The 20436-nt window shown below is 38.9% G+C and overlaps 1 protein-coding gene and 1 pseudogene across 1 annotated transcript in view; one reads left to right on the top strand and one right to left on the bottom strand.

Moving 5' to 3' along the window:
• LOC137095199 (serine/threonine-protein kinase STK11-like) overlaps positions 1-20436 on the top strand; it is a 298229-nt gene that overhangs the window by 170625 nt on the left and 107168 nt on the right. The gene's annotated exons all lie outside the window — the stretch shown is intronic.
• LOC137095264 (AT-rich interactive domain-containing protein 4B pseudogene) lies at positions 12357-13241 on the bottom strand (annotated as a pseudogene).

Here is a 20436-nt window from a genome sequence, read left to right as displayed (position 1 = left end):
ACCTGCTCCCTTCTCCCTATGATGTCCCCTCACCTCTTGATCTCTGGCCCTCATCATGTCTCCTCTCAGCCTTCTCTTCTGCAGGCTAAACATGCCCAGTTCTTTAAGCTGCTCCTCATAGGGTTGCTTCTCCAAACGCTTGATCTTTTGAATTGCCCTCATCTGGACACATTCCAGCTTAGAGTCAACATCTTGATGCAGTGCCCAGAATTGGGCACAGTGTGATCCCATGCTTTATTCTGACCAAGGCAGAATAAAGCATGGGTAGGATGATTTTTCCGGATCTAGGCACTAGGTTCCTATTTATGCAGGCCAAAATCCCATTGGCTTTTTTTGCTGCCATATAACATTCCTGGCTCATGTTCCCCTTCCTTCCCATGAGAATTCCAAGGTCTTTTCCACGCGTCCTGCTATGGAATCAGGCATTGTTCCCCCATTCTGTCTCTTTGCATTTTCTTTTTTCTGCCTATGCAGAGTATCTTGCATTTGTCTCTGTTGAACTACATTGTGTTAGTTTTGGCCCATCATCTCTCTCATCTGTGAAGATTGTTTTGAATCCTGCTTCTGTCTTCTGGAGTATTGGCTCTCCCTCCCCATTTGGTCCCATCTTAAAACTTGATCATCATGCCTTCTAACGCTTCACCCAAGTCACTAATCAAGATCCTGAACAAGTCTGGGCCCAGGAGTGGACCCTCTGGATGGCACTGCATTCCTCACTTCTTTCCAGGATGAAGAAGAGGAAACACTGGGGAGAATCACCCCCTTGGTTCGTTTACTTAACCAATTACAGATTCACCTAACCATAGTTTTCCTAGTCCACATTGGACTAGTTTCCTTGCCAGAAGGTCGAGGGGGACCTTGTCGAAGGCCTTCCTGAAATCCAGATATGCTCCATCCACGGCGTTCCCCACATCTACCCAGCTTGTAACTCTGTCGAAAAAAGAGATCAGGTGAGTCTGGCATAACTTGTTTTTGATAAATCCACGTTGAGTATTAGAGACACTCGCATTTGTTTCTAAGTGTTTGCAGACCACTTCCTTAACGATCTTTTCCAGAATCTTGCCTGGTATCGACATGAGGCTGACTGGACATTGGTAATTGTTTGTCCTTTTGTTTGTGGCTTGTCCTTTTTGTTTGTGGCTTGTCCTTTTTTCCCTTCTTGAAGATAGATAAGGACCACATTTGCCTTCCTCCAATCTGCTGGGACTTGTCTCATTCTCCAAAAACTCTCAAAGATGATGGCCAGTGGTTCTGAAAGGACTAGTTCCTTCAATACCCTTGGATATAGTTGACCTGATCCTGGGGACCTGTATTCATTTAGAGCGGCCAGGTACTCCTGAACTACTTGCTTCATCCACTTCATGTTGCTGAGGCTGAGGATGACTTTCTTTTTTGTGAGAAGACTGAGGCAAAGAAGGCATTATGTAGTTCTGCCTTTTCCCGATCCCCTGTCAGCATTGCGCCATCTTCTCCTTGCAGAGGCCCTATCGCCTCATTGTTCTTCCTTTATCTACCGATATAAGCAAAGAAGTGGAAAAGGGGAGAAATCACTAAAGAAGGATCCAAACAAATAAGCTACTCCTGTTGTGAAAAGATTTGCAAGGCTAAAGCGCAAAACGAGCTCAGGCTTGCCAAGAACAAGAAGAAAATAAAAAAGACTTCTTGTGCGTGTCTGTTTTGAGTCTTAGCCCAGTTAGAAGTTCTTTGCACATCCATTCTGGCTTATTTGCCCTTGTCCTATTTTCCCCCTCTTTGTCAACACTGTTTGCAATTACACCTTGAGTATTTCACTCTTGAAAAACTCCCATCCATCTTTAACTCCCTTGTTTTTTGGCGTCCACAGAATGCCGCTCAGCAATAACTATGGAAATGTGGCAGGATTCAAAATAAACAGGTATTGGTTAAATCAATTGATCAACGTTCATACCTTGCTGTGTGGGTTGATGGGAACAATAGTCCCAGACACTGTATGTGGCCTGCCTCATTCAACGTATCATGTAAAGTGTTTGGACTACAGCTCCCATCAGCCCTATATGGCACAGCCAGTCTTGGCGGGGCTGTCTTGTTCTTTTCCCCAGATCAAGGCCTTCTAGGTTGTTGGTTTGCATCTCCCATCACTCCCCGTTTGGCTGATTGGAGAGGGGTGGGTGGTGCAGTCCATAGATAAATCAGATTTTCAATGGCACCCCGCTCTCCTAGAGTTTCAGAACCAGAAGGCATGCACCTTTTGATTGCCACCCAGAGGTGGTGCCATAGGCATGGTTTATTCTGCAGTTCAGATCTCAAAAGGGCAAACTGCATGATTTAAGAGACCTGGAAAGGAAGAGTTGGTTCATGTTTTCCTGCCCAATTTCCTCTCTGGATTCTCCTTCATTTTTTCCTTGTTTGCTTGCTCCCCTCTTTTTATCTCAGCATAGTCATGTGCCTGGCTATTTGCCTCTGAGAAACAAAGATCTGATTTTGGAAGATCAGTCTTGGTTAGTAGTACTTGGATGAGTGTTGCTCACTTCTTTGAATCTCCGTTGAGGGAAGCAGCAGCAAACAAGTTAAATTATTCATTTATTTATTTTGTACCAAAAACATTGCATAAATTAGTATAAAACTAATAAAAATAGAAGGAGCACAAGCAGCTAAATAATATTTGATCCAAACCAGGCAACAGTGACTGCATTGTTTGTAACTTTAAGCAGTTCATCCATTAAGCATGGTGGTTCTCATGAAGCTTTTCCTTGATTTGAGTCTACTGGGAGGATGCTGATAGCCATGCAGGGGGTGGTTTTCACAAGGTTCAACCTTATTTCTCTCCCAGTTAGCAACAACTTCCCATCACACAGTGGGGGGATGCCAGCTAGCTTGTAGAGTATATCAACAGGTGTAGGTTTAGGACATCCTGTGATTATTCTGCATGTTTCATTCAGTGCTATGTTCACCTGCTTCACGTGGGCTAATTTGTGCCAAACAGGGGAGGCATACTCAGTAGTTAAGTAAGACAAAGGCTGGGCTGGAGGTCTTATTAATTTGGGGTCTGCACCCCATGCGCTGCCAGTAAGCTTCTGCAGGATGTTATTGCGTGCAGCTACTTTGTGCTTGGTGTTCATGCTGTGTTTTCTAAATGTTAGTGTTCGATCTAAGGTGATGCCAAGATATTTAGGATGGGAACAATGTTTCAATGTTCAACACGTAACAAAAATTCAGGATGGAAAAAACTCTTTGCCTTTCCAGATAACTTTCAATTTCCTGTTGGCTTCACAATTGTGTAGGATTTTTCGGAGGCAGCACTGATGGAATCGTTCCAGGAGTTTCATGTGACGTCTGTAGACTGTTCACGTCTCGAAGGCGTATAGCAGGGATGGGAGGGCAATAACTTTATAAACAAGCACCTTGGTATCACTACGGATGTCCTGGTCCTCAAACACTCTGCTTCATTCGGAAAAATGCTGCACTCACAGAGCTCAGGCAGTGTTGAATTTCAGTGTCCATGTTGACTTTTGTGGAGAGGTGGCTACCAAGGTAGCAGAAATGGTAAACGTTATCTAATGTTACACCATTAAGTTGTATTTCTGGCATTGGAGAGGGATTGGCTGGTGAGTGCTGGAAGAGCATTTTGGTTTTCTCTATTTTTAATGACAGGCCGAGCTTCTCATATACTTCTGCAAAGGTGTTTAGAGTGGCTTTTAGGTCTTTTTTTGAATGCGCACAGACAACGTTGTCATCAGCATTCTGGAGTTCTATAACAGCATTCTGGAGTTCTTGGTTTTGGCTTTCAATCTGCTGAGGTTAACTAGCTTGCCATCTGTCCGATAGATTATTTCCACTCCGGTGGGAATCTTCCCATCAACAAGGTGCAGTATCATAGCGATGAAGATGGAGAATAAAGTTGGGGCAATAACACATCCCTGTTTGACACCTGATTCCACCTTAAATGGGTCACTTTGGGAGCCATTGCTGTCCAAGACTGTTGCCATCATGTCATTATGGAGGAGCTGCAGGATGTTCACAAATTTGTCAGAGCACCCGATGTTTTTGGAGGATGGTCCAGAAAGTGCTGCAATTCGCTGTGTCGAATGCCTTTGCAAGGTCAATGAATGCCATTTACAGAGGTTGATATTGTTCCCTGCATTTTTCTTGGAGCTGTCGTTGTGAAGATGACCGTTTTAATGCCACCGAATGCCACCAATTTGTGAAGAAGCGTGGTTAAAGCTTACTGCAACCTAATCTGTGAGGAAAGCCGGGCAACGATCAATATTGGCTTAGGAGCTATTTTATAAAGGGACTATTAATTACAGAAGGCTTTATTCATTTGATAGCTTGACTTTTTGTCAAGCTTGACTTTTTATGCAGCTTGACTTTTTATGCAGGCTGTTTGCCTTGAGAGAAACTGTATCAGGCAAGGCTTGAGGAAAACAGTAACAAGTTTATTTTAACAGGAGTATAACATGTTTAACTGTTTTTTCACAAGAGGCACAAATCTTGATTGGTTACATTAGTAAGGTTTCATGAGTAATCTCAGGCACAGACTTCAAGAGGTTTCTATAAGCCGATGTAACTCTTCTGGACAACTGTCCTAATAAAACAAATAAGCTAAAAGGCTTATTAACAGAATTGGCTCCCAGCCAAACCTTGATTCTTAACTCAGAATCAATAAACCCCTGTAGTTTTATCACTATCAGGTCCTTTTCTGTAACCCCTTTGGTCACCAATTAATTTCCTGAATCTCCACCCAGAGACTCAGTCTTCCCAGTAGCTCACCGGCTTACTGACTGACTCTTTTTAAAAAGCTGTGTCGTGAAGAGGCAGTTGGCTCCGCCCCTGTTGCTATGGCAACTCAGCTAATGCCAAACCACCATCTCCAACAAAACATAATCCCCCATACTTACCATCCATAAACTACTGTTTAAATTACACATAACCAAAGGAATAAAATTTACACATCGTCACACCTCCCAACCCATAGGGATTATTTTTTACTTTTTTACCAACTAGAATGGTCAAAAATAATTTGGATAATATCGGACTTCCGGGTGCGCAACATGGCGAGGAGACAGGCGCCTTAGAGCTGCGAGGTGCCGGCTCGTGCCAAAACAGCTGGGTAGAGCAGAAAAGCTCCCTTCCCCTTTGTGGATAGAAGCGGGGGAACTGCGAAACCACAGGTGGTTCGGCCGATGGCCCCAAAGAGGGTCTTCTCCTCAAGAGGAGACTCTCAGAAGGGTCCGACAATGTCCACCAAGGTACGGCGGGCTGTGGCGGAGCCAACAGGGATCCCATTCCTTGCATATCCTCGACCTGGTGCATCTTTTTTAAACATCAACAAAGAAGAAGAAGGAGAAAGTAAGTACAAAAGGGATATCCAAAGGAGGTTGAAGAAAGCCCCCCTTTACTACTGGCTCAGGCATAATTAACTGGGCTACTGGATAAAATTGCTCACAGAACAGAACAGAGTACTGCATTAGGGCACTACTCAAAAAACGTGGAGATGGCGGGTGGAAAGGAATAATAACCCTGGCCAAAAGCCCTTTAAAGTAGGAATAAACATCCGGAAAAGAGTAAATTAAACAACCAAGCAATCCAAGGTAATCGAAGCAACTGAAGACAATTATAATAAGTAATAAGAAGCAAGAGATAATACCAATCACAATACTAAATTTAAATAACAAAGAATAACAAAGAATAAATAAATAACTATAATAACAGCATAAAGAGGAGGACGGAAGAAACGGAAGAAAGCCGAATGAGAAGTAAATGAATTAATTAGACCAGATGATAAAAGCTACCAAAGCTACCAAAAGACCCCAAAAGCCCCCAAGAGTAGCAGCAAAAAGAAGAAGAAGAAGAAGAAGAAGAAGAAGAAGAAGAAGAAGAAGGGAAGGACAAGGAGGGGAAAAGGAGAAGATAAGGACAAATAAGGGTTAAATAAGAAAGGCCTACTGACCTTGAAGACAACGTGTTGTTGTATCTTGGGCGGTGGTGGATGTGGAGGAGGCGGAGAAAAAGTCGCAGAGGGGGAGAGGACGCAACGCAGAGGGCGAAAGCGGCGTAAGGGTGACGCAGATAACTCGACAAAGGAAAGCATCGCGAGAAGAGACGAAATACCGCGAAGCATCGCAAGAAGTGATATAGGAACCAGATAACGCGAGAAAGCACGAGAAGAAAGAAGAGAGAACAAGAAGTGAACAAAGGTGAAGGATCGCAAGAGGGTGAATAAGGAGACAGCGGAGAGCAAATAGAAGAAGCAGAGAAGACAAATAAATGGAGGAAAATAATAAATAATAATAAATAATAATTAAAAAAGAAATAAAACAAGGGAAAAGAATAAAAAATAAAAATAAAATAAAGAATCAAACAAGTAATCAAATAAACATACAGTAAAGATACAACAAAATTCAAGGAAAATAATAAAAACATAATAAAAATAAAAATACAAGAAAAATATAGAACAAGAGAAAACTGACATAGACAAATATAACATATACAAAGAATAATTAAATAAGAGTCAAATAAGAATAAGGATATAAAAACAAGGGAAAGGAAAAGGAAAAAAGAAGAAGTGAAACAGATTGAAGGCATCTAAGAAAATAATAAAGAAAAAAAGAAGAATAAACAACAACAACAATAAATAATAATAATAATAATAATAATAATAACAAATAAGAACAACAGAAAATAACAAAAATAACACAAACACAACAATCAAGAAATTAGACGACCCTCCCCAACGCTCACGCCAATTTGAATAAATAACCCCCCCCCCCCCAAGAAGACACTATAAAATACCATAACAGGCCATATACCTAAATACAATATCCAACACAGTGAAAGGAAAGAAGAGGAATCCAGCCCAAAGGAAATAAAATAAAAATAAAACAAAATAAAACAAAACAACCTTCTCAAATTCTCCCTAGGTACTTCGGACAAAGTAGAGAAAGATGGCAACACCAAAGATGAAAGAAGGAAAAGATACTAAAGGGGTAGCGAGAAAGGGCTCAGTCTCAGAAGAACCAAGTGTGAAAGAGATGCTAAAGGAAATCATTAAAGAGTTACAAACAGTAAAGGAGAACCAAGAAGCACCCCAAGAAACAACAAAAGAACAAACAAAAAGTCTGACAGAAATAAAGGAAGAAATGAAAGGAATGAAGATAGAAATAGCACTTCTACAAAGAGAAATAAAAACTCTAAAGAACAAAAAGACAGAAATGCAAAAAACACAAGAATCCCTAGAGAGGAAAATAAAGATCCTAAATATAGAAAAAGAAAAAGCAGAAGAAAAACAACTACAAGCAGAAACAAAAGAGATGGAATACCAATTAAGATTGGGGAACATCCAAGAACAAGGCGAGAATATAAGAGAAAAAGTAAAAGAGATCCTGGGAGAACTGATGGAAAGAACAAACCAAGAAATTGAGGACCAAACAGACAGAATCTTCAGAATAAACACTAACTATGCAATAAGAAATAGAACAGCGAGAGACGTGATAGTGCACTTTGTTAAAAAGACTCAGAGAGACGAGGTCCTGAAGACGAATAGCAGAACGGTATTCTACAAAGGAAAAAAGGTCATAATATTGAAAGAAATACCAGGAATTATACTAAATAGAAGAAAGAAATATAGCTCTCTAGTGGAAGAACTCAAAAGACAGAAAATAAGGTTCAGATGGGAGTGGGGAGAGGGCTTAATGGCCACATACCAAGAAAAAAAATTGGGTTACAAATGAGGAAGTAGCAAAAGACTTTTTAGGAAAGATCATTAGAGAAAAAGGGAAGAAACCAGAGACTGAAGGGAAAGGTGAGAAGGAAAGAAAACGGGCCCGTACAGAATCACCAGAGAAAGAAGACCTAGATGCTAGAAACTACAGGATGGATATAAGTAAAGGACACGACACAACAAACCTAAACAAGGTAGAAGAGGAAATAGAAGAAATAGAAGGAAAAGAGGAGGAGGAGGAAGAAGAAGGAAGTAAAGGAGAAGAGGAAGAAGAGAAAAAAAGGAGAGAACTAAGAAAGAGTCAAGGGAGGAAAGCTGGAGTCATTAAGAATATATTCGAATAATATTAATGGTTTTAACTGTAAAAATAAAAGGAATAAAGTATTTAACAGGATAAAAAAAGAATCGGTATCAAGTGATTGCCTTTCAAGAAACTCATATCATGCAGAAACAGATTGCCCACCTAGATAATAAAGGTTTAGGAAAAACATACTATTCTTCAGTGCCGGAAAAAAAGAGAGAGGTGGTTACCTATATAAATAAAGACATCCCATCATACCAGGCATTTAGGGACGATGAAGGTAGATACATAGGAGTTACAATAGTAATGAGAAACAAAAGAATCCTGATCTGTAATATATACGCACCTAACGACTCAAAAACTAAATTTACAGAGAAATTAAAAGCAAACATCAACGACCAAGAATTCGATCACCTGATCATTATCGGTGACTTTAATGGAGTAATAGACGCAACACGGGATAGAAGCAATAAGGAAAATAACGGGAAAAGAGAAGGGGAAAAGAGAGGAGGAACACTACCAAAATCATTAACGAACATAATAAAAGAGATGGATCTAGAAGATATATGGAGAAGGAAAAACGAAGAAACGAAAGACTATACATTTTATTCGACAAGACATGGAACATGGTCAAGAATAGATATGGCCTGGGTCTCAAAATCGCTAGCTACTGAAATCAACGAAATAAATATTTTGCCAAGAATGGAATCAGATCACTGCCCAATCGAAATAAAAATAAAGTTTGAGGAGAAAACTAGAAGGTGGAGATTAGATGAAAGGAGGATGTGGAAACAGTACAGGTAGGGCTCCTCCTTCTTTCCCCTCCTTAGGGGAAAGGAGGATGTGGAAAAAAATAGGAAATTATTGAAAGAATACTTTGATATAAACGAAAACCAAGACACACACCCATTCACACTGTAGGAAGCAAGCAAAGCAGTGATGAGGGGGAACTTTATTCAACAGAAAGCCATAAAAAATAAAATAAAAAATCAGAAAGAGAAGGAAATACTAGACGAAATAACCAAAGAACAAACCAAACTAAAGGAAAACCCCAATAATAAAGAAGCTAATAAGAACCTGATAAGTCTAAAAAAACAGAGAGAATTTCTAGAACAAGAAGAAAGAGCGAAGCAACTTAAATTCTTATGCCAAGACAACTTTGAAAATGCAAACAAGCCGGGAAGATGGCTCTCAAGTAAATTAAAGAAGAAAAGAGAAGCAACATTTCTAACGAGACTGAAAGGAGAAGGAAAGGTCTACACACAAGGAAAGGAAATAAAAGATCAATTTGAGAAATTCTACAGAAATTTATATAAAGAAGAAGAAATTGACAAAAGCGAAATCTATAAATATCTAGGAGAAAAGAGGATTACATATATCACAGAAGAACAAAGAGAAGAATTAAACAGGGAAATATCCGATAGAGAAATCCAAAAAGCCATAAATGACTTGAAAAGGGATAAAGCGCCCGGACCAGATGGCCTTACAGCCATATACTACAAAACGTTCCAAGAAGAATTAACACCACATCTAAAAAAAGTCATGAATACAATTAGAGAAAAAAGGAAAATGCCACAAACCTGGAAACAAGCAATGATAACTCTAATACACAAAGAAAATATAGATCCTGAAAATGTAAAGAACTATAGACCTATTTCGTTACTAAACCTGGATTACAAATTATTGGGAAATATTATCTCAGAAAGATCGGGAAAAAAATTAATAAAAAGAATCAAAGAAGAACAAGCGGGCTTTTTACCTAAAAGATCACAATCAGAAAATGTTAGAACAATAATAAACCTAATAGAATACTATGGAAATAACATCCAAAAGAAGGTAATGTTCTTAGCATTAGACACCGAAAAAGCCTTCGATAATGTTAATTGGAACTTTATAAAAATTTTATTAAGGGAAATGGACATGGGTTATTACTTTGAAAACATAATTGGCGCAATATATGACAAACAGGAGGCAAAAATAATAGTGAATGGACAACAAACAGATACAATCAATATTCAAAAGGGAACGAGGCAGGGCTGCCCCATCTCACCATTAATTTTTATCCTGACTCTCGAAATATTACTGGATAGAATAAGGGAAGACAAAGAGATTGAAGGAGCGTGAATACAAGGCCACAATTATAAGATCAGGGCATTAGCGGATGATATTATAGGAGTAATAGAAGAACCAAGTAAAAATCTGGGAAAATGGCTGAGAACAATAAAACAATACGGAGAAGTATCAGGATTCAAAATCAATCTGGACAAGACAAAAGCGATAACAAAAAACATAACGAAGAAAGAACAAGAAGAACTAAGGACTAAATGGAGCATTCAAATTACACAGAAAATAAAATATTTAGGAATAATCCTAACAGCAAAGAATCTGCAATTACTAGAAAACAATTATATCGAAACATGGAAAAAAATAAAAAAAGATTTAGACAAATGGGGAAATGTGAAACTATCCTTATTGGGAAGAATAGCAACTATAAAAATGTCAATACTCCCAAAACTGGTTTTTCTATTTCAAAATTTACCGATAATAAGAAACCAAAAAATACTAAATGATTGGAAAAAAGACATAATGAGGTTCATTTGGCAAAGAAAAAAACCAAGGATAAATTACAAAAACATGATAGAAGGGAAAAGAAAAGGAGGTTTAGCAACCCCAGATATTAAATCGTATCACGATGCCTGCGCGCTGATCTGGGTAAGAGACTGGACTAAATTAGAGAAGGAAAAAATCCTAAATTTAGAAGGAGAAGGGCTAAGACTAGGATGGCACACATATGTTGGATATGAAAAGGAAAAAACAGAAAAAAATTTTGGAAATCACTTTATCTGATCCTCCCTAATAAAAATTTGGAACAAACACAAAAATAAATTCTACAAAAAAAACACCAATATGGCTCTCACACTTAGAAGCGTCACAAAGAAGAATTACAGGATGGTACGACTGGCCCAAATATAAGGATATAATAAGAAAGAAGGGAGGAGAATTCAAGATGAAAACCCAAGAGGAATTAAAAAGTATAAATGATAAAATCTCCTGGTACCAATACGCACAAATCAAAGAACATTTTAAGAAAGATAAGGAAAAAGGCTTTAAGGAAGGGAAAATAATGCAAACAGAAAACAAACTAATATCTAAAATATATAAGAAACTTGTGGAAGAAGAAAGTAATAAAGAAGAAGGGAAAAACTACATGAAAAAGTGGAAGGATAATTTGGGAAGAGAAATAACGAAAGACGAATGGGAAGAAGCATGGAATAAAAAATTAAAATATTCAAAAGCAACTGAACTTAAAGAAAACTGGGTCAAGATGGCACATAGGTGGTACATCACACCGCACAGATTGGGCAAATTTAGTAAAAACGCAAACACAAAATGTTGGAAATACTGAGAAAAAGAGGGGACGTACTACCACCTATGGTGGACCTGCCCAAAGGCAATATCACATTGGAAGAAGGTACATAAAACATTGCAAAGAATATTAGAGATAAACATACCCCAAAAACCAGAAACTTTTCTACTTGGCATACACAACATAAAAATGGAAAAAAATAAAGACAAAATTCTATTCCTGCTGATAACAGCAGCTAGAATAACATATGCAAGACACTGGAAAAAGAAGGATCCCCCAGAGGAAGAAGAATGGCTAACAAAAATACTAGACATAAGAAATATGGACAAACTGACATATCTATTATCAAAAAAAGAAGGACATACCGATGGCTGAAACAGACTGGAAACATGTAACAACATACCTGATAAAAGAAAAGAATATGAAAATAATCATTTAAAGGCACAAGACCGAGAAAAGAGAATTAGGGGAGAGCAAGGTATAAAAGAAAGAGAAAGAAGAAAAAAGAAAAGAAGAAGGAAAAGGATTAGAAACCTCCAAAGATACCAGGAAGTCAACGCAACGCTCACAACAATCATCCCCCTTCACCATCCCTCACTACTCATTCCAAAATTTCTTTTCTCACATCATCTACACTACAGGAAATCAGTGCCTTATAAGATGACGAGACCTAAGATAGCTGAACACCCCCTACTATTTTTCTATCTCTATCTCTATCCCCCCTTCCCCCCCTTTCCCCCCCTTCTTTACCAGCACCTTATACAGTGAGAAACTTTTACAGGTTTAAAAGTTTCCAGCACTACATATCTGTATATCTGTATATTTTAAGAAAAGCAATAAAGATTATTTAAAAAAAATAATTTGGATAATATCAACATCATATAACTATACAAACCATATATTGATCAGTTATCCAATATCATCTATGTATGCGATATCAAAGTCTCACATTTCTAACATTTTTCTTATCTCTTCTGCAATATACTTGGTTAATTTCCCTGTCTACTGACATATAATTTCAATATTTTTACATATATCAGTCTTTTAATATCATTAAGTCCTTTAAACTTATGAGCAAGTCTGAATAATTTGAAGAGATTTAAGTCTCTATAGTTAATCACAGGTTGTTCATAACTAAGAATCTCTTGGTCTTCCATGAAGTCACAACGCTGTTGTAGGAAGCCTTCTCCTTTCTCTTCTTTTGCTGCTGGAGCTTCTTCTTTCAACCTGATCTTCCAATTATCAGGAACAGTTCTGCTTTCATTGAGTTTTAAGGCTCGAATAAAGGCTTGCTTCAACGTAGCATCAGGTCTTAGTGAAGAATTTGAAGTTCCTTGAACATCTTTTCTTGGTATTGAAGAGAATTCACCATTGTTGGAAGAACGAACAAGAACATTGTCTTTCTCTATTGTAGTCTCATCACTGCTGTCTGGATGAACCTTTAAACCTTGGAACTGGAGATTTGTCTTTTTATCAAGACTAACATAGTCAGTGTATATCACTTTTCTTAACAGTCCATCAGCTTGGTTTGTATTCTCTTTTTCTTCCTCACTGGAAGATGAAGATTTTTTTCTCCGATATATAACTAGATCTTTCTCTGCTTATTTTCTTTTCAGCTGTAGGCATTTCGAAGTGTTCAGGTTTAGTAAGGAGAAGCTGATCCAACGTTTCATTCTCAGCAAAATGTCTCTTCTTCTTGATAAGTTTCACTTAGATTCTTAACTTCAACCACAGTTCCGATCTTTTGTGCGATCATCTGGAACCTCCATAGTGAATGAATCATGTTTGAAAGTTATCTTCACTTCAACCAGTCTTTTAGATGTATGGATTTTTTCTTCACAGAAGACTTTTTGATATTTTGTACTCCCAACCATGTCTACTGCCAAATAAATAAGTTCCTTAAGGGTTAGCTTTTCTTCATCTGTCTCTTCTGATTGTATTTCATTGTCTTTGTCAATGAGCTCAGCAGAGGTAACTTCTTTACTTGGAGCTGAAGGTAATACATCTTTTAATGTCAACGATTCTTTCAGCTCTTTTTTTCTCCTCAGAATTTATCACTTGTTCTGCAGGAACCACTGTTTCTATATTCTCATCACTGGCTCTATCTGGGTGCTCATCATGTTTCTGAGGTACCACACTCAAGTCTTTTCCCTCTTTAGGTAATTCTGATATTTTCTTAATCCTTCTGGCCAAGTCATTTCCAGCCAAGCATGAGTAAGGGGTCTCTGAACTTATGGCAAAATCCCACATGCCTGTCCAATTGCCATATTTTATAGGCAAAGAGACCATGTTTGAAGTAATCGCTGGTCCTAAACCTTTTAAATTAATCTGAGAAGTAGGATTTTGATACCTCTCAGGTACCATCTTTGGATGAATTACACAAACTTCAGAACTCGTGTCTCTCCACCCTTGCAACAGGTTTCCATCTATTTTGATGGGTTCCAAATAGTCATTTGGGACTGTGTTTAGTACCACAAACGGACACTGTTTTTCAATCTGTTCCCCTTTTTGAACCACGTCAGTGCAATCCTTTTTAGCACTGGGTTCCATTTCTTTTTCAGGGGTATTTCTTTCTCTAATGAAGCAGGTGGACTTCTCTTTTCTCAGGAGATTACATTGAGACTTAAAATGTCCTAATTTTCCACAATGGAAACAGCACTTATTTCCCTCAGTAATGTTAGGCTGCATGGTGCCTGCCATCTTGCAGGTGGTGTTTCCTACTGCAGAGCCTCTCCCTGGCTGACTGTGAGGGAACTTTTTAAATGGCGGTTGGGGTTGTCTTGCTTCCTTCCTGACTCCTTCTTCTTCTTTAAATCCTTCCTTTAAAGTAATCAACTGGTCCACCATGATAGCTGTTTGTGTTGAAGTTTCGGGGTTTCTATCCTGTATAATCCATCTATAACAGCTGCTCTGGCCAGAGTGAAGACAGAAGGGAGCAGAAGACACTGCCATCTTGCCTTCTGCCTATATCATCACTTGAGAAGACCCTCCCCCTTCTGGCACCAACGGCTGCTCTGGCCAGAGCGAAAACAGAAGGGAGCAAAAGACACTGCCATCTTGCCTTCTGCCTATATCATCACTTGAGAGGCCCCTCCCGCTTCTGATACCAATGGCTGCTCTGGCCAGAGCAAAGACAGAAGGGAACAAAAGACATTTCCATCTTGTCTTTACTAATAATATAATATAGTATATTGTATATACATATAATATTTATAATATTATAATGTAGTACAATATAATACTAGTAATAATAATTCAATATTATAATTATAATTATATATCTACATTACATGTAATACTACTAATAATATTACAATATAATGGTATAGTGCAATATAGTAATATATACTAATATTGTACTATGCTAATAATATATTGTATGAAAATATATATTGTAAGCCGCTCTGAATCCCCTTCGGGGTGAGAAGGGCGGCATATAAGTGCTGTAAATATATATATATATATATATATATATATATATATATATAATCAAGGGGAACCTGTTGATAAAACTGCTTCTTTTGAATTAAGTTTTTGAGCGGCTGGAAGTCATTTACCTCAGCGCCTCTGATCCAACTCTCAAAGTATTGTGCTTGATTGGAGGCTAATTGAGAATAACTTTCATATTTTTCCTTTTTGATCATCCTGAACTTCATCCTATAAAATTCAGGTGTTAGCTGTAATTTCTGTTGGACTTGTCGTTTGAACTTAGAGGAATCTCTATGTTCTGTCTCTGCCATGTCACTGTAAATCTCCAGGAGTTTACCACAAATCTGTGGCCTTAAATATGCCATCCATTTTTCCTCAGCCACACTGAAGTCCTTACAACATCTTTCGAAGGAAATTAGGAACTTTTCCACACTATCTTCTTTATTATATCATGGGAATTTTTTCAAAATATGATCCATAGGGATCTCCTCTTGTCTCTCCTGTAGATTTATTTGGGCTTGAGGGAGAGTTAAACATTGTTTTTCAATTTCTAATTCCATTTTTCATAATTCAGCCTGCCTGATTTTTTCCTGCTCCTCAAACTCCATTTGTGCCTGTCTCTTTGGGGCTTCCATTTCTGCCTATCTTGCCCTGTCCTATGCCTCAATTTCCATTTTCCTTTACTCTAGCTGTTATTTGTACTGTAACTCAGACGTAGGAGTTTGGTCTGAGTCTGAGCTTCCCTCTTCTTGATAAGCCTCAACCTCCTTTGTTACTTTGCCTTGCTTTTTAGCCGCCATCTTTGGCTCCAACTTTTACCTCAAGATTTTTCCTTTAGGCGACCTTAGGCACTAAATCAGATGTTAAACGTATCCTGTTTCTTGCCACCAATTGTGAAGATGACCGTTTTAATGCCACCAAATGCCACCAATTTGTGAAGAAGCGTGGTTAAAGCTTACTGCAACCTAATCTGTGAGGAAAGCCGGGCAACGATCAATATTGGCTTAGGAGCTATTTTATAAAGGGACTATTAATTACAGAAGGCTTTATTCATTTGATAGCATAGCGTTTACTGTCCCTAGCTTGACTTTTTATGCAGGCTGTTTGCCTTGAGAGAAACTGTATCAGGCAAGGCTTGAGGAAAACAGTAACAAGTTTATTTTAACAGGAGTATAACATGTTTAACTGTTTCTTCACAAGAGGCACAAATCTTGATTGGTTACATTAGTAAGGTTTCATGAGTAATCTCAGGCACAGACTTCAAGAGGTTTCTACAAGCCAATGTAACTCTTCTGGACAACTGTCCTAATAAAACAAATAAGCTAAAAGGCTTATTAACAGAATTGGCTCCCAGCCAAACCTTGATTCTTAACTCAGAATCAATAAACCCCTGTAGTTTTATCACTATCAGGTCCTTTTCTGTAACTCCTTTGGTCACCAATTAATTTCCTGAATCTCCACCCAGAGACTCAGTCTTCCCAGTAGCTCACCGGCTTACTGACTGACTCTTTTTAAAAAGCTGCGTTGTGAAGAGGCAGTTGGCTCCGCCCCTGTTGCTATGGCAACTCAGTTAATGCCAAGCTACCATCTCCAACAAAACATAATCCCCCATACTTACCATCCATATTTATTTTATTTATTTCCGTCACTTTTACGCTGCCCTTCTCATCCCCAAGGGGGGACTCAGGGCGGCTTACAGAGAAAGGCACAATTCGATGCCTTGTCACATATACATACATATATAAAACAATTAAGCAATTACAAATTAAAAATTAAATCATCAGTACACAACAACACCATAAACACAGTAATAGGCTAATCCTGAGCTCAGCGTTCGGAGTTCCGTAAATCCATTCCGTCTTGTCCAGTTCCAGCTCGTCATCAAGTCTTTCTTTAGCTGCCAGAATGTCCAAATGCCTGGTCCCACATCCAGTTCTTCAACCTCTTCCTAAATGAAAGAAGGGACGTTGCCGATCTAATCTCCCCAGGGAGTGAATTCCACAGGCGGGGGGCCACCACCGAGAAAGCCCTGCTCCTCGTCCCCACCAATCTCACTTGTGATAGAGGCGGGGTCGAGAGCAGGGCCTCCCCAGAGGATCTTAGGTTCCGAGGTGGGACGTAGAGGGAGATCTGTTCGGATAGATACACTGGGCCGGAACCGTTTAGTGTTTTGTAGGTCAAAACCAGCACTTTGAATTGTGCTCAGAATTGGATCGGCAGCCAATTTTAAACTGTTTAAATTACACATAACCAAAGGAATAAAATTTACACATCATCACAGTCATGCAGTGAAGATCAAGTCCACTGTTCTCCTGGAGGGGAGGAAGATTCTGGAGGGTGTCTTCTGTGATGGGTAGGAGGTGGTTTTTCAAAGCACATCAGGGAGGAGGGGAAAGGGCAGCAATTCATCCACTCCATTTAAACATCCCTTATCAAAATGTGGACCTAATAACAAACAATCTAGTTATTTTTTTTGAATAGTATTATCATCCACAGGAAGTACGGATGCAAGGGGAGGGGGCTTGAGAGGGGCAAAACACAGAATGCTTTTGATCTAAACAGCATGAAACAGCATGGTTTCAGATGTGGTCAAAAAGGGGAGAGAAAGAGAGGATTTCCTGTTTCTCTGTCGTAGTCAACTGTGAATCGCACATATGGTATCTCTGCACCTGCACAGAACAGCTTTCAGAATCTTCTAGAAAATAAAAAATTCGTGCCTCGTGCAGAAAGGCACGAGACAAGGTTGTCCACTCTCCCCATTAATTTTTGTTATGGCAGTGGAGATCCTGATGAAGAAAATTAGAGAAGATGAAAAGATTAAAGGAGCAAAAAATGGTAAATTTGAATACAAGATACGAGCGTTTGCAGATGATTTAATAGGTACAATTGAAAACCCGGAGAAAAATTTACAAAGCTGGATAAATAAAATAGAAGATTTTGGAAAGGTGGCAGGCTTTAAGATGAACATGAAGAAAACTAAACTTTTATTTAAGAATGTGAATAAGGAGAAACAAACAAAGATCCAACAACAGGTTGGAATAGAAGGTGTTAAGAAAATTAGATATCTAGGAGTCTGGATCACAGCCAGAAACGGACAACTTTTAAAGAATAACTATGAATTAGTTTGGAAGAAGGTCCAAAAGGATTTGCAGAATTGGGACCAGCTGAAACTATCTCTCCTGGGTAGAATATCCTTGATAAAAATGAATGTATTACCAAAACTCATGTTCTTGTTCCAGAATATACCGATAATAAGAAGTCAAACTCTGTTCAAACAGTGGAAGAAAGATTTAATGAAATTTGTTTGGAAAGGAAAAAGACCAAGAATTAATTATTTGAACCTAATAGATAAGAAAACAAGAGGAGGATTGGGATTTCCCGATCTGAAGACCTATCATGAGGCCTGCGCACTGTCCTGGATTAGGGATTGGATGACTTTAGATAAAGAGAAGTGCCTAAACTTAGAAGGTTATGACTTAAGAGTGGGATGGCACGCGTATATATGGTATAATAGAGAGATGAAGGAGAAAAATTTCGGCAACCATTTCGTGCGAGCCTCCCTATTACGGACATGGACGAGGTATAAAGTTTTTTTTATAAAACAACACCACTATGGATTTCAGCAATGGAGGCGCATCAAAGAAGATTATTAGGATGGAGGACATGGCCAAGATACAAGGATATATTGGTGAAGGGGACAACAGAGATGAAATCATTTGAACAATTAAAGACTTTATTTAGCAATATAACTTGGTTAAATTACCTACAAATTAAAGACTATTTTAAACAAGATCAAAAAACAGGTTTTGATTGGAATGAGAATACATGGGATAGAATACTAAAAACACAAAGGAAAACGGTTACAATATTATATAATAAACTGCTCCAGTGGATGACAGAAACAGAACAGGTGAAAACCTCTATGATTAAATGGGCGGAAAATATAAGAAGGCCCATCCACTTTGGGGAATGGGAAAGGATATGGAATAAAAAACTGAAATATACATACGCTATGGACTTAAAAGAAAATTGGTATAAAATGTTTTATAGGTGGTATTTGACGCCGAGTAGACTGAGCCATATGTATCAAAATGTATCAGATAAGTGCTGGAAATGTAGTGAGCAAGTAGGCACTTTTTACCACATGTGGTGGACATGTAAAGAAACAACAAAGTTCTGGTCTATTATTCATGAGGAGTTACAAAAAATATTAAAGAAAAGTTTTAAGAAGAAACCAGAATATTATCTTCTGGGATTTACAGATGATGACTGTAAACTGGATGAGAATGAAGATAAATTATTTACCTATTACACAACGGCGGCTAGGATGGTTTTTGCCAAATATTGGAAGAATGGTGAGGTTCCGAGTATCGAAGACTGGTGGAAGAAAATTAAAGAAATAAGAGACATGGACGAACTAACTTTTTTGTTGAGAAGAAATGAAGGAAGAGTTTTGAGGAGGACAGATTGGTCCCTGATATATGATTATGAAAAGAAAGCTGAAAAAACAATGGGATGAGAATAGATATTAAGGTGAAGAAATATTTTGAAAAGATTCTGAGGTTGGAGTGGAAGTCATTTTAGAATAGTTTGAGTAGTTGTATTGTATGTATTAGATGTTAGTTAGATATGGTGGGTTTTTGTTTTTTTTGTGTGTATTTCTCCCTTTCCTACTGATCTATCCTCTTGTTTTTTGTTTCCCCTCTTTCCTTGTGTGGATTGTGAAAAACTTAATAAAAATCATTTCAAAAAAAAATAGAAAATAAAAAATTGACATTTTTACCCCTGCCTAGCCCCACGCACTTCCCGCTGCTTAGCAAGCAGTTTGAGAACCTTCATTCTTCACTCTTGTGAGCTTACGGACTGTTTTTGGTTTTTGACTTGGACTGAATTTCAACCTGAGGTACTCTGTGGCCCTACCTGTACTGTTTGACTACTCTACCGCCTTTCCCCCCTTGGTTATGGCGGATACTGCGTTAAAGAAGTGCACTTTGCCCGATACTGATGGGCACTCCCTTTGTCTAACCTGTTTGGGTGAGGGGCACCTCACCCAATCCTGTCCTCTTTGCATGTCTTTTACTCCGCAAACCAGGAAGAATAGGGAGTCTTGACTCAAGGCAGCTCTGTACAAGAGGGCCCTCCTGCCCCCATCCGCCCCTAAGCAGTTCACCCCTTCCGATCGGCCGGGCTTACCTTTTTGGGGGGCCTTCTGAGGACCTTGTGAGGAAAAAGTCCAAAAAGCCTAAAGAAAAGGGCTCCCATAATGGCCGACAAGCCGTTCCACCGATGAAAACTCCTCTAAAAAATCCAGGAAGTCGACTTTCGGGTTAGGCGGCATGGTGGCTGGCAGGATCCTAGAGGAACTCCTCAGGATCAACCTCTAATTTGAGCAAGTAGAGGCTGATTCAGCCTCCTCCCTGGGGCCGGATCGAGAGCCCGAGCAGCGCGATACCCCCAAATCCCCAGAGCTGACGGTCTCGAGTGCAGGCCCCCCTCAAGGGGGCCAGCCGGCAGACCCGGACGGGGAGGGTAGCGACTTGCAAAGAGGTATCCCATCCAGGGATCTGGAAGCGGGAACAACAGCTATCCGACCTCATCGATTTTAAAGGGCGTTGGAGAGAGTGACACAAAAGGTGAGTG

The sequence above is a fragment of the Anolis sagrei genome, chromosome Y, assembly GCF_037176765.1.
Source record: "Anolis sagrei isolate rAnoSag1 chromosome Y, rAnoSag1.mat, whole genome shotgun sequence".
NCBI classification, from domain to species: Eukaryota; Metazoa; Chordata; class Lepidosauria; order Squamata; family Dactyloidae; genus Anolis; species Anolis sagrei.
The sequence above is the reverse complement of the archived record's forward strand: the minus strand, read 5'-3'. Positions and strand labels throughout refer to the sequence as shown.